Source organism: Melopsittacus undulatus, chromosome 1 (assembly GCF_012275295.1).
Source record: "Melopsittacus undulatus isolate bMelUnd1 chromosome 1, bMelUnd1.mat.Z, whole genome shotgun sequence".
In the NCBI taxonomy this organism is placed as follows: Eukaryota; Metazoa; Chordata; class Aves; order Psittaciformes; family Psittaculidae; genus Melopsittacus; species Melopsittacus undulatus.
Genome location: NC_047527.1, coordinates 15,290,748 through 15,302,800, shown reverse-complemented (window position 1 = coordinate 15,302,800; position 12,053 = coordinate 15,290,748). Strand labels below are relative to the sequence as shown.

At 37.6% G+C, this 12,053-nt stretch overlaps 1 long non-coding RNA gene across 3 annotated transcripts in view; it reads right to left on the bottom strand.

Annotated features, from left to right (window-relative positions):
- The window catches only part of LOC115946803 (uncharacterized), a 31,982-nt gene extending 20,441 nt beyond the window's left edge, over positions 1–11,541 (bottom strand). Inside the window, exon 1 of one of the 3 annotated variants that reach the window (XR_004080830.2) lies at positions 11,452–11,541. This is a non-coding gene — a long non-coding RNA (uncharacterized lncRNA). Of the gene's footprint in view, positions 1–765; positions 869–11,451 lie in introns of those variants that run through there. The other 2 variants (XR_004080831.2, XR_004549913.1) reach the window with 2 other exon arrangements.
- Positions 11,542–12,053: the final 512 nt, after the last annotated feature.

Genomic DNA, 12,053 nt, shown 5'->3' with positions numbered 1-12,053 from the left:
AAAATAAAAAAAAAAATCTGTCTATGGTGACAATTACAATGTTTTAAAAATCCTTTGGGTTTGGAGTTTGTTGGCAGGTTGTAAAAGCTGGCTTGATGTAGTCTCAAACTACAGGAGATGCAGTAATTTATAGCATCTGAATGGTAAAACAGTATTACTGTATTTAAATTAGCCTTTAATAGATGGCATGAATCATTTTCATACTCATGCTATTGCACATTGGACTGCACTGCTAGAAATACAATGTTCTTGGTGACATTGTTTAAGGGTCTAATCTTGTATTGCTGCTTCAGTAAGTTTCCAAGGGCTGCAGAAAATGAGATGGGGTACACTGAATAAACTAATGCAAAAAAACCCAACTTTATTATCAATAAAGCATTGTTCAGCTCTGTAGGTAACTCTTTTGGAAGAAGACAGTTTTAAGTTACATTTTTATCAGAGCAACAATATACAAAAAATTGTTTTTAATGAAAAGTAAAAGAAGAAAGCAACAAGTTGTATCCACATCCAAGTTTGTGACTTCTTGTAAAACAGTAACTTTGAACCATGACTGTTTGTAATGTGATAAAGCATAATGTAAATTTAATGGCTTTCAAGACACAAGCTATTAAATACCACACAAATCTGGTAAATCTATTTGAAAAATCAGTTTCTAGGCTCTAAATCTTGCTACACTTTCAGTAACTGCAAGTTTCATTTCCAGCACCCCCAGTTGAGATTCAGAGCTACAGTGAAAACAATGACTTTCTTTAAGGTTTTACATACCAGTCAGGAGAGTCACTATTCCAAGAGATTGCCAATATACACAGAAGCAAATACAAGCAAGGAGGGAAAACCACATGGAGGAAGGGGTGAAGGGCTGCCTCATCACTGTTAACCTACTGTACCTCTGCCTGCAGCCAGCCCAGCTGCCATTGCAGGGCTGTGAGACAGCTTTGCCTGAAGACATTCCCTAGCCATTGGCTGGACTGAGACTGAACTAAAGGAAGGAAAAAATATTCTGTGTAGGAAAAATATTAAACCTTTCTTCACTGAAGAGCAGTGAAAAATGCCTAGTAGAAAACAGCACCAGTGGGCCAAGTGTTCCATAAATGTGTTTCTGACCCACAAAATAAAAAAGAAGGGAAGGAAAGGGAAAGAAAAGGAAGGGAAGGGAGGGAAAAGGAAAAGGAAAAGAAAAAGAAAGGGAAAGAGAAAGGAAAAGCAATAAGAAAAGGAAAGGAAAAGTATTAACTGCGGAATATTCTATCATACTGAGCAAAATGCAGGCTCTGTACAAGCTGTAATAAAGCAGCAACAGGATACTTGTCCCACCAGCTTTACTCCCACTGACTTGTCTCCCAGCTCTCATGGACTAACTTCCCTCAGTATCAGCAAAAACATTTTTCTGCCTATTCATCTGAAATGTTTAAGAATTTTTAAGATTTTGGGCTTAAGACATTCACTGATAAAAAAGGAACTGCTGCCAAAATCCACAAAATAATCAATGAGCATTCCATGAAAGACCATAATGGTTTCACACATCTGACAAAGCTACATCCCTTGGTAAGCAGTTTCTTTCATACAGATACCAAGCCTGAATGAGCAGAGTGTGGGTACCCCGTCCTCTCCCATGGTACCTGCTCTGTTGCCTCCTTCAAAAGAAAAAAGAATCAGTGGTAAAAACAGCACTGGCATACTTTTGTAGCTGTTACTATACTTTGCAATCATGCCTTTAAACTTCCTATCCATTTCATGGAATTTATGACACACGATGTCTAACCCCATCTCACTATGATGTTTTGGCCCTGCACCCTCTTTCACAAACACTGCATCTCTGAAATTATGCTTCCAATCTGCAAAGAAAAGATCTCCTAGAGAGGCTGTATTTCTGCCTTCTGATATCATCAAACAGTAGGGTTGTAATGCTATAATTTAAAGCTGGATGCTGAATAAAAAGTCCGTTTAAATTACTCTGCTTGGCCAGTGACAACAAAGCCTTGGAATGAAAATGTGGCTTCAGAACAAGACATTTAAGTTTTGTCTGTTGAATTTGATTCACAGGCAGATTATTTGGGTGAGTGTGCCTAGCTACTAGACAGCTTTACTTTCGCTTGACTACCATTCTTTATCCACACATGGGTAAGAATGTCCAAGAATATCAAGACTGATGTTGTATGTCTTTTTATTTTTGTTTAGTAAGTATTTCACATAACCAAGACAGTGTAAATCCAGATTGTCAAGCTACAGCAAGAAAGAATGCCTGTGAGAATATGTTCCTATGAACATAGAAACAGCAGTTGTTTCATAAAATAAAATCAATGCCATTTTCATTCTGAAGCTCCTGTGCTTATTTCACTATTTCAGCCTAGGTTCCCCCTTCTTGTCACTTAAAGAAATACATCATAACATTAAATCTGACCTGTAAACATTATTAATTCATTAATTGGCTGTAACAGTCTAGAAAGAGTAATGACTAGTTATTCTGCAAAGGTCCCCATTCTGTTCACCTACTACATTGTGGAAGTGGGATGCAAAATAATTTTCCAAAAGATTAACAGAATAGAAAAGATTAACAAAAACAGTATTTCCTTACATGACACGAAGACTCGTGCTGCACTGTCTAAGAGTAAGAAGACATACACGTCCCTAAGAACATAGCAAAATTTAGCATATTTTCTAAATCTGCTGTTATCACTAAAGCAAACAGTTAAGGATGAAATCAAAGACACAGTGGGATGAAAGTCTGGATTAAAGTCTTTGCACCTGAGTCCTGAAATTATAGTTCAATTCACTCTTAACTTCATCAAAGTCTGAGCTGCTCAGATTTGACGTCAACATAATATGATAATTACCACATTTGTACATATCAGTTGACTAATATCATCATTTGCACATACCTTAAGCTATCAGCTAAAGGTATAGAGCAAACTTAAAAATCATATTGCTGCCTAAATATTTTGAAGGAATTATAGTTACAAGTAAAAGCTTAGTTTAGAAACACCTGTGCTCACACTCAGTTTTCCCAAAGTAGCCCTGCTGAAATCAATATTTGAAGCATTTTCTAATTTCATAAAAATACTCTTTGGGATTTCAGCAGGAGAAGAGAAAGAAGCTCAGAACATATTGCTGTATTGAGGATCTATCATGAAACTGAAACTATTACAATGCCAGCTGAACATGACTGGAACAAATATTTTCTTTAAGTTTTTCAAGTCAGAAATAATGAAGCTGCAAGTCTTTAAAAGCGTGTAACCAGATCTCAGGTATGGAGCTGCAAATCATAATGAATTGTTGCAAATATCTTCTCAAGAGAAGTTTGTATAGAAAAATAGGTAGTGAGACCAGTTGATTTAACTGTAGAAAAGTAAATACGCTTTTGGACAAGAAGGTATTTTCTGAATACAGAGAATTGATATAGATTATTCACAGCTGGGGTGCGGCCATTAAAGAGTCTTCATCCAGTTATAGATAGCATTCAGAACTGCAGAAAAAGTAGAATTTTGTATACAGCCATGATGAAAAGGGATTGTAAGATGACTGTTTATTTGCACAAAACCGCTTCATATAGGTAGGTAGGTGAGTTTTCTGAGACCCAGGAAGCCCTTGGTAAACAGTGAGGACTAACTTGCAAAGGAAATACATTTGCAAAAACTTGGTTGATTTCTCTAAGGAAGTAATTTGCAACAGTTCTTCAATTCCCAGCCTCCCTCTAAACTGGAGATACCACAGCAGAGACTACTCTGGTATTTACAACCCAGTCAGAATTGAAAGAAATTCTGAAAACCTCCCACTAAAGGAACTCTGCACTAGGCAAAAAATAAAGGAAAGCTTTAAAGTCTGTTCTGCACAAACAAAGTAACCCTGTGTCCTGTCCCTCTATCTAGAAACATTAATAACTCAGAGAAGTGTCCAGTTGACTTTGAGATGAGGTGGCTCCTGGACTGCAGTGAAAACTCATTTGCCAAGCACTCAATGGATTGAGGCAGAATTGACGCATTTAACTTTACTTTTAATTCCTAAAATTGACTGACTTACTGCAAACAGCCTGGCAGAGGATGTATCATTTTGTTGTCAGTGCTAGGCAGAGTTTTGCTGGAACTCAATGCCTCTCTTACTTGGTGCCTTTTTCTGGGTGAAACTAAATCTATGCAGCTCCTCCTGGAGAAGCTTCATGGCCTGAATACTTAAAATTTCTTCTGCCAGAAGAAAGATTTTCCCAAACGAGACAAACAAGACATGATCGATAATATGATTCTGCAAAGATACCTTTTGTAACAGCTTTTTTTTTTGAGGAAAACATGACTAACCATCTTTTGCCTGTGCTCTGCAAAGACATTTTACATTGCATGATCGTAAGCAGCAGTTTCTGGAACTGCAATTATTGTTTAAAGGGTAATAAATCACATTGTGTCTTTCTGCCTCCTTTCCCCTGCAAATTGGTACAGCAACCTACTAAACTGCTGAAGAGGAAAGAGTTTCCATGAAAGTTCAGTTTGTTTCTTTTTTTGCTGGAGGAACAGTAATACACATTTTGAGTCTGAAATAGAGGCTCCTATAAAGTCACCAGCCCATAGTTTGTTTCTCCATGGGATGCAGTAAAGGGCCACTAGTAAGCTTGATTCATGATGTTCTTTAGGTGCAAGTAATTTTTCACTGAGCATTTATAGAAATTAAATGCATCAGGTAAATGTTTTAACTTCAAAATCCCCTTCAGAGCCCACCCCAGTTTTATAGCTTATGAGATACTGGTGATCAGCCATGATAATTTTGTCCTTTAAGACTGAACAACATTTATCTTGTTCTTCATATCCTTCCTGTGTATCAGTCTCACTGCTGTATCATGAAGTAAACCCTCTATCTTTTTCAGGTGAGGTTGCAGAAATGCCTGGGAGGATCATGACTCTAATCTAGATACTGGGGTTTTTTAATCTAGATTGCCAGTCCAAAGCAATAGATAATAACCATTTCTAACAGGAGGATGTTAAAATGGTGCCCATGTTTTCGTGATGTAAAATCTGAGAAACCATACTGTCACGTGAAAGAAATCCCTTAGAAACTTTCCAAATGATAATTTAAAATATAACACCGATGCCCTTTTAAGAGACATGGACATTCTTAATTTGAAAAACTTGATGCATAAACTAAGTCCTTTCTCCGTATATGATGTAATATGTACACACCTAATGATAAGACCATTGTGTCACATAACATAGCCCTTCATAAAATGCTTAATGACTCTGGGACAAAATACTGCAACACACAGAGTCTTGAGATGTACAACCAATTCAATATAAGTACAATTTCCTCTGTGGCGTTCAGAGCAGCTCAGAGTTAAACACAAAAGAACAGAGCCTTTTTTTTTTCTCTTCAGCACATAAATAATTACATTGCCAGGACATAAAATAATATTTATAAACTCTTTCTAGCTATTTGGATTAGTAACAGGTTGTCTATCTGTTTGCCTGATGACAGTATAGTTTTGCCCAATTCTCTTCCTCATTTCAAGGCCACCAGTATGAAGCCAATCATTGCTGTTAGGCTATTTATGTCAGGGCTGTGACTGGAAGGTCTGAATGGATCTTTGTCACAGTAATCACAACCCTGGTTTTGCTTACTGAGAGCAGTGTTTGTGGGAATGAAGCTGCCTTGTCCCTCTCCCAGATGCCCTTTGCTTTCTGAGGTCTCCTATAGCTGCACAGTGAGAATGTGAGTCCAGTATGCAGAAGATGATGCTGATTTCACACGTAAGCTTTCAGAAAGATTTTTGTTTCATTTGAGACCACCAGCTGAAGAGGAGTGCTACAGCTATGTGAGTAGGCAGAGAAAACTCACCTACAAACTGTTTCAGTCCACAGTCAAACCCACCGCCAAAAAAAAAGAAATACCAAAGAAATGCAAGCAACCTCAGCCTTTTATGGCAGTGGGATGTTTCTTTTCCTTCTCTCTGCATTGAAAAGGAGAGTTTGGCCTGAGTCACAACATAAATGTGGCAAAGCAAGACAAACTTGACTGATGAGCATAAGAAAAGAGCAGTGGTTCATTTAATCAAATGCTTTTATAAGCAACTAATGTAAATTAAAATGCTGAAAAGAAAAAATCAAAGTTACCAGGGCTGCTTGAACCTGCTTTAAAAGCATACCAACACCCATAACCACACCCTTCGTTTTACTTCTTTAGTTCCTCCTGGAACTACAATATAGTTTTTTTATAATTAAATAAAAACCACAAACCAGAACTTTTGAACAGGATTGTACTTTAGGTTAACAAAATGCTCCCTCATGAGTGAGTCAGTCTGCAATGCCCATTAATGGCTAACAGCTCCGTTAAAAAGGGTGAGCAAAAAATCCCTAGAATGTTTCATTGTGTAACGTGAAAGCACCCTGAACAATAGATGGGCATTTTTTTTCTGTGAATCGAAATAATCACATTTAATTAATTAAATGCACACAGCATCTGATTCTGTAGCTGTTCTGTTCATGGAAGTCAACTGGGTTTAATAAGATGCAACACAATAGAGTCAATTAGTGCATTTGCCTCTAACCTACAAAATGAGGGCAGTTGGTTTGTTTGCATGTAAGCTGACTCCTGAACGAGTATCTCTGATCTCTAGTGACAGCTACTCCAGCCAAGGTTTTTTTAGAAGTGGTTACCAGCTCTGGGTATCTCTGGCTTTAAATGTAAGACAAGAAACAAAACAGGAAATCACTAAAAAAGACACTTAAATTCAGCAAAATGAGGGGGTTACTTACATCTTTTAAACAAGGTAAAGCGTCAAAAAGTAGATATGTCAAAACAGAAAATCTATTTCTGAAATACCTATCTTTAGACTATGCCATGTTCCTTCCACATTTAGTCAGGAATTTTCAGGAAATTTGAATGTCTGTGCTGAGTGCAAATATGATTAGAACAGTACAGAGCATGAAACAGTCAAATGTCTGAGGGGAAAAAAAAGTAGTTTAGGAGCTTATTTATTCATCTAGTCAATGTGATTGCCTCCCTACTGAAAAGAAACCAATATCCTAACCATGCAGTATACCTACTGGGAAATTGATTATTTTTGTGTTAAGTCTATTGGATATAACTGTCTATGGCACAAGGGCAGGGATTGATTTTCAGTGTCATGTCTGAATAGAAAATAATCAGGTAATCCATAGAAAAGAATACATTGACAACATTCTCTCATCCTACCCAAAATAAATCCAAACTTTAGCTCTTAGCTATCTTGAATGAGAGGGTCATTTATCTCAGGAGAAGCAATAAGTAGGTAACCAGTAAGTACCTTTTAGAGTATCTGTTGCCATTGGGAATTAGTGCATAGCAACCAAATATTTACAGGGGAAAGAAATGCACTCTGGAACCAAGATTTTGCAAATGACAGCTGTTAGAGATAATTTAACCTCTCTTCCTTTAATAGTAAAATGGTGGCTAAAAAGGCAAAAAACACAATCCATTCCGGCAGCAGGTTAGGTTTTGAGAAAAATCAACTGACCCAGGAAGATTAGAGCAGATTATAAAGCATCATTTCTCAAACCATTTGCATAAAAAAAGAAATTTATACAATGCCCCAGACCTGCCGAAAGGAAGTCAGATCATGGCACGAGGTTTTAGAGGAGGCTGAAGCGCTAAGTTGTCTTTCAGGAACAAAGTAGTCAAGGATTATTGATTGTGCGTGTGTCTGTGCATCGACAAGTGACGAACAGAGAACATAACTGGTACAGCTCATTTTCCATCCACATCCAGCAAACACACAGTCATATCAAATGTTACCATAACAAAACCCAGAAAACTGATCTCACAACAGTGAGCAGAAGGTTGTTGGTTCACCTTGCTTTGCAAGCATTGCATCATTTTGTTTCATGTTAGTTTTGTATTTCTCCTTAGAGACAAAGAGATTAGTAAAGAAAGCATCAATCTGGTGTTAAGTTGGTTCTGTGCTGAGTTTGGGGCAGATGACCTCCAGAGAACCCTGCCAAGCTAGATAATTGGTTCTCTTACCTAAACATTTATTCAATACTAGTAGTATTTATTCAATACTAGTAGTGTATTATGTCAGTAATTTTCAAAGTAATAATAAGAAAATATATATGCTATTCCATCCAGTCATCTGTTCACAAGGTATGCTCTAAATTTCAGAGTATCTACCACAACATATGTACTTGGACATTGCTTTCCTTCCTGCAAATTTGCATTTACAGTTAGTTTCTGCACTAGAAACTCAGATACTTTGATTTTCATATACTTTGTTTCTACAAACGCTAAACAGCCAGAACCTTGATTGAACCTTAGAAAGCTGATATTGGGTCCCATAGCTCATTTGCAATCCGTCTTCGTCTACAGCACATCTTTTTTGGTGTATGTGTTTTTGATCAGAAGACGCTCCAGAGCTGAAATAAACACCCATCTTCTGCAGCATAAAAATGTCACTGATATTGGGAAAAAAGAAAATTTGAGAATTTAAAACCTTTCTTAATAAAATTCTGGTTTTGCACACAGTCACCAATCCTGGTCTGAGATGTTATTTTGGATTCACGTCATTAAGGGACAAGATTTAATAATTAAAGAAGAAGGATGAGGTCATTTTCTGTCTGATTAACATTTAAAAAATGACAACAGTCTGGTAAACATAAATGTTTGCTAAGTCCAAGGGAAAGACATGGGTGGGCAGCTGAAGTAAACAAAGATAAAGGATAAATATTCTTAGCATAGACTTTTGGAAGTTATAACAGATATTACAAGTTACATATTAGTATAGTATATATATACTATATACATATAGTTAACATCTCACACTCCTTCTCTGTTTCTTTATCTGAGTTTCCATCCCTGGAGACATTCATAAAGTTTATTGCTGGACCTGGTTCGATCATGAGATTGAACTAGACAAACCCTTCCATCCTCTATGGTCCCATGATTTTAACCTAGTACTTCCACTCTACTGCAAGAGCTTTTTGGTTATCTTCAGACACTTTGTGGTCACCTCACTTACCTGTTAACTCTTGTTTTTTCAGCAGTACTGGAATGTGGCCTAGGACTAGTATCCACCACTGTGCTGAATTTTATTGGGCTCAATAAACCTAATGGTCTTGGCTGAGACTTTTATTCATCAATGTTCTTCAAGTTCATATTATTACACTGTACATTGCTGATGGCATAAAATGGCACTTAGAGTGTATAGGAAAGGCACCAAGGTCATGTGAGTGACTCAAAATTATAGTGCAGCAGCAGCTACCAAACAGTTTTCTTAGTAAGTACCCAGCATGTATACGTTAAAAGCTTGGGTAAGGCAATTATATGCTACCTGAGTCTGCACTCAGTTATCTGGAAATTGATGTGATATGTCAACATCATTAAATGGGCACTTCTGGGAGGCTGTGAGGGAAAAAAATATTAGCCTGAGATAGGAGCATAACAGTTATGTTCTGGTAACATAACTAATTTTCTTCTCTGTTTGTAAAGCATAGATATCTAGGATGGCCATTGTGGTTTGGTTGTGGGTTTTTTTCTGCTTGCAAACTTCACTTCCAGAAATTCACTCAAGAATTTCCAACAATTTGTGAGTCTCTTGATTTTGCCACAACTTTTATTTTAAAAAAAATTTTTAAAAAATTAAAATGTTCTGTTTCACAATATTCAAAATCAACCTTTCTATTTCTCTTTTTAAGCATTTCATTTAAAAAATAAATCTACATTTTTTTCAACTAAGGAAAATAAAAGGAGAGATCACAAATGACAAGTTTTGCTTGAACCAAAACAGGTTATTTTTCATTTAGGTAGAAGAATAAAAATGAATCATTTCAGATAAATGTAAGACAACCTTTTCTTTCTCTAGTTCAACAGTGAACTGCAAAAGCAATTACTCACACAGCTTTATTTAACCTATTCTGATTTAATGGACACATTGCCTCTGTGGAGACTTCATATTGTTCTAATAAGTAAGGAAGCCAAAAACCAGTGGTATGGGGGAGATCTGCAAACTAGATGCCCTGTTTGAGTGCTCACTGGTACACATTAAAAAAGAAGAAATTATTTTGAATAGGAGCTATTATCCAGCTTGTTTATGTCTGCTTTGAATGCTCCTAGAGAAAGCACATTTTTGGCACACACAGGCACCAAAGTGCTACTAGTTCATGACCCTATTCATTCATTATTGAAAAGCATCACCCCAAGCACCTGGGAAAAAAATAACTTAGCCTCATGTCCTGAAGTTAATCTAACTATTAAGGTATCAAAGAATTTGGCACTGAGTTAATAAATCATTCTAGTAAGCATTGTTATGAAGTAGGGTGCAGAAAGAAGCAAATAACCCCGTGGAAATCAATCTGTCAAGGGCTGAAATGAATTACTGTAAAATGGAATATGTTTTAACTGCTTCTCAGCTGTTTGGCTGCTGAGCCATAAAAATGCAGACCTTCCTGTGCACTACAGACCAGATAGTGTTAATATGTCTAACATCGGGGCAGATTATTTAAAACAGAGCAGAAGCAGCACTAAATGATATGCTTATGGGCTATATAAGCAAACTGAAAAAATGAGGAAGCTCCTTGATACTATTGTAAGAAAGTTCGTTCAGAATATTTTAGGTAGAAGATAGTTCTACCTGGGTTAGAATTAGTTGGCATTGCTGGAGCAAGGCATGAAATGCTTTCATCATAGCCTTTCTAATGGATGGCATAGCATTAGTGAACTCTGAGTATGAATGTGGAAAGCCAAGGTTAATCATCAAATTACGTATAGGGAAGATTCAAACCACATGCTCTGCACATGTATTCAAAATTGATGATGCCCCTATTTCTCCATCCAGGGTGAGAAAAAACCTTGTGCAAGGACTGACTTCATTAATATTAATACTTGAAAGAACTATCATCAAGGGTTATTGACCTCCTGTCTGCTCTGACTGCAAAGGCATCCTCCTCTTGAATTATGCATACCTATATTTATGTTCTGATTTAAATATAATATATTTAACTTGTTATTGTACATTTGCTTAGTTAACTACATGGTCATCTGCTGTTTGCCAGGCCTGCAGGATTCAGGGCCATAGAACACAGCCTGAATTGACTTCCCTGTGAACTTCCTACCTCTACTTGCAGGATCTCACTTTTCTAAACCTGAAAAAAAGATTAAATCATCATCATGTTTGAAAAAAATAAAAATAAAGGGAAAAGAGACTAATGTTCTATCTGCCAAGGACCCAAAGGCACTCCTTTCCCTTGGAAGCGCAAATTAAAAAATGAATTTAGTTTTCTTAGGTGATTTAAAACTTCAATCATTTGGATGTTTATTAGGTGCAGGAAAGACATTGGGAAGATTTATTTTTTATGCCTAGCATTTTGCTACAAGATGTTAAATCAGGCACCCAAGCAGGAAAGAAAAAAGGAAGTCACAAAATATTAACAGCCCACAGAATATCTTGTTATCATGTTCTAGTAGAAATCTATGGAAGAAGGAAGAAAAGTTTGGAGGCCTCACCTTCCAAGTACATCCTTCCCATAGATGAGACAGAGAAGCAAATGTTCCCTCTGGAAAATACACCTATGCCCATGTGTACACTGCATTGTGGAGAGGCAGGCTGAGCACCATGACATACAGGTTGTCAGTCCACAGCATGCTGTTTAGCTATAGCTGAGGTTCAGATATCAGCCCTTGCCAAGAACACTGAACCTCAGGAAATCGCGACCTGCAGTATGATTGGCAATACCCTTGACCACTGCCTCCAGCCTGAGAGAAGAGGGGGCTGTGTCTGGGCTGCGGGAGCTCTAGAAGTGGGCTGTGGCTACCTCGTGCAATGTGGCAATGGGCAAGTCCTGTCATGAGAACAGACTTGCTCTCTCCTGGCTTTCCAAGTTACCCCAGAGGAGTGAAAAAGAGCCAGACCATTAATCTACTTACCCTTGCACCAGCCTGCAGAACTGGCTGGATACACCAGAGGGATGGTGCAGCTACGTGCACAAACCTGTGTGCTGGAGATCTGAGTGAGGGATTGTGCCTCGGGGGTCACAGTCCCTCCTCAGCGCCTCTGGAGCTTGTCTGGCTCCACACCGCTCCTCAAAGGCCCCAGGCTCATATGCCCA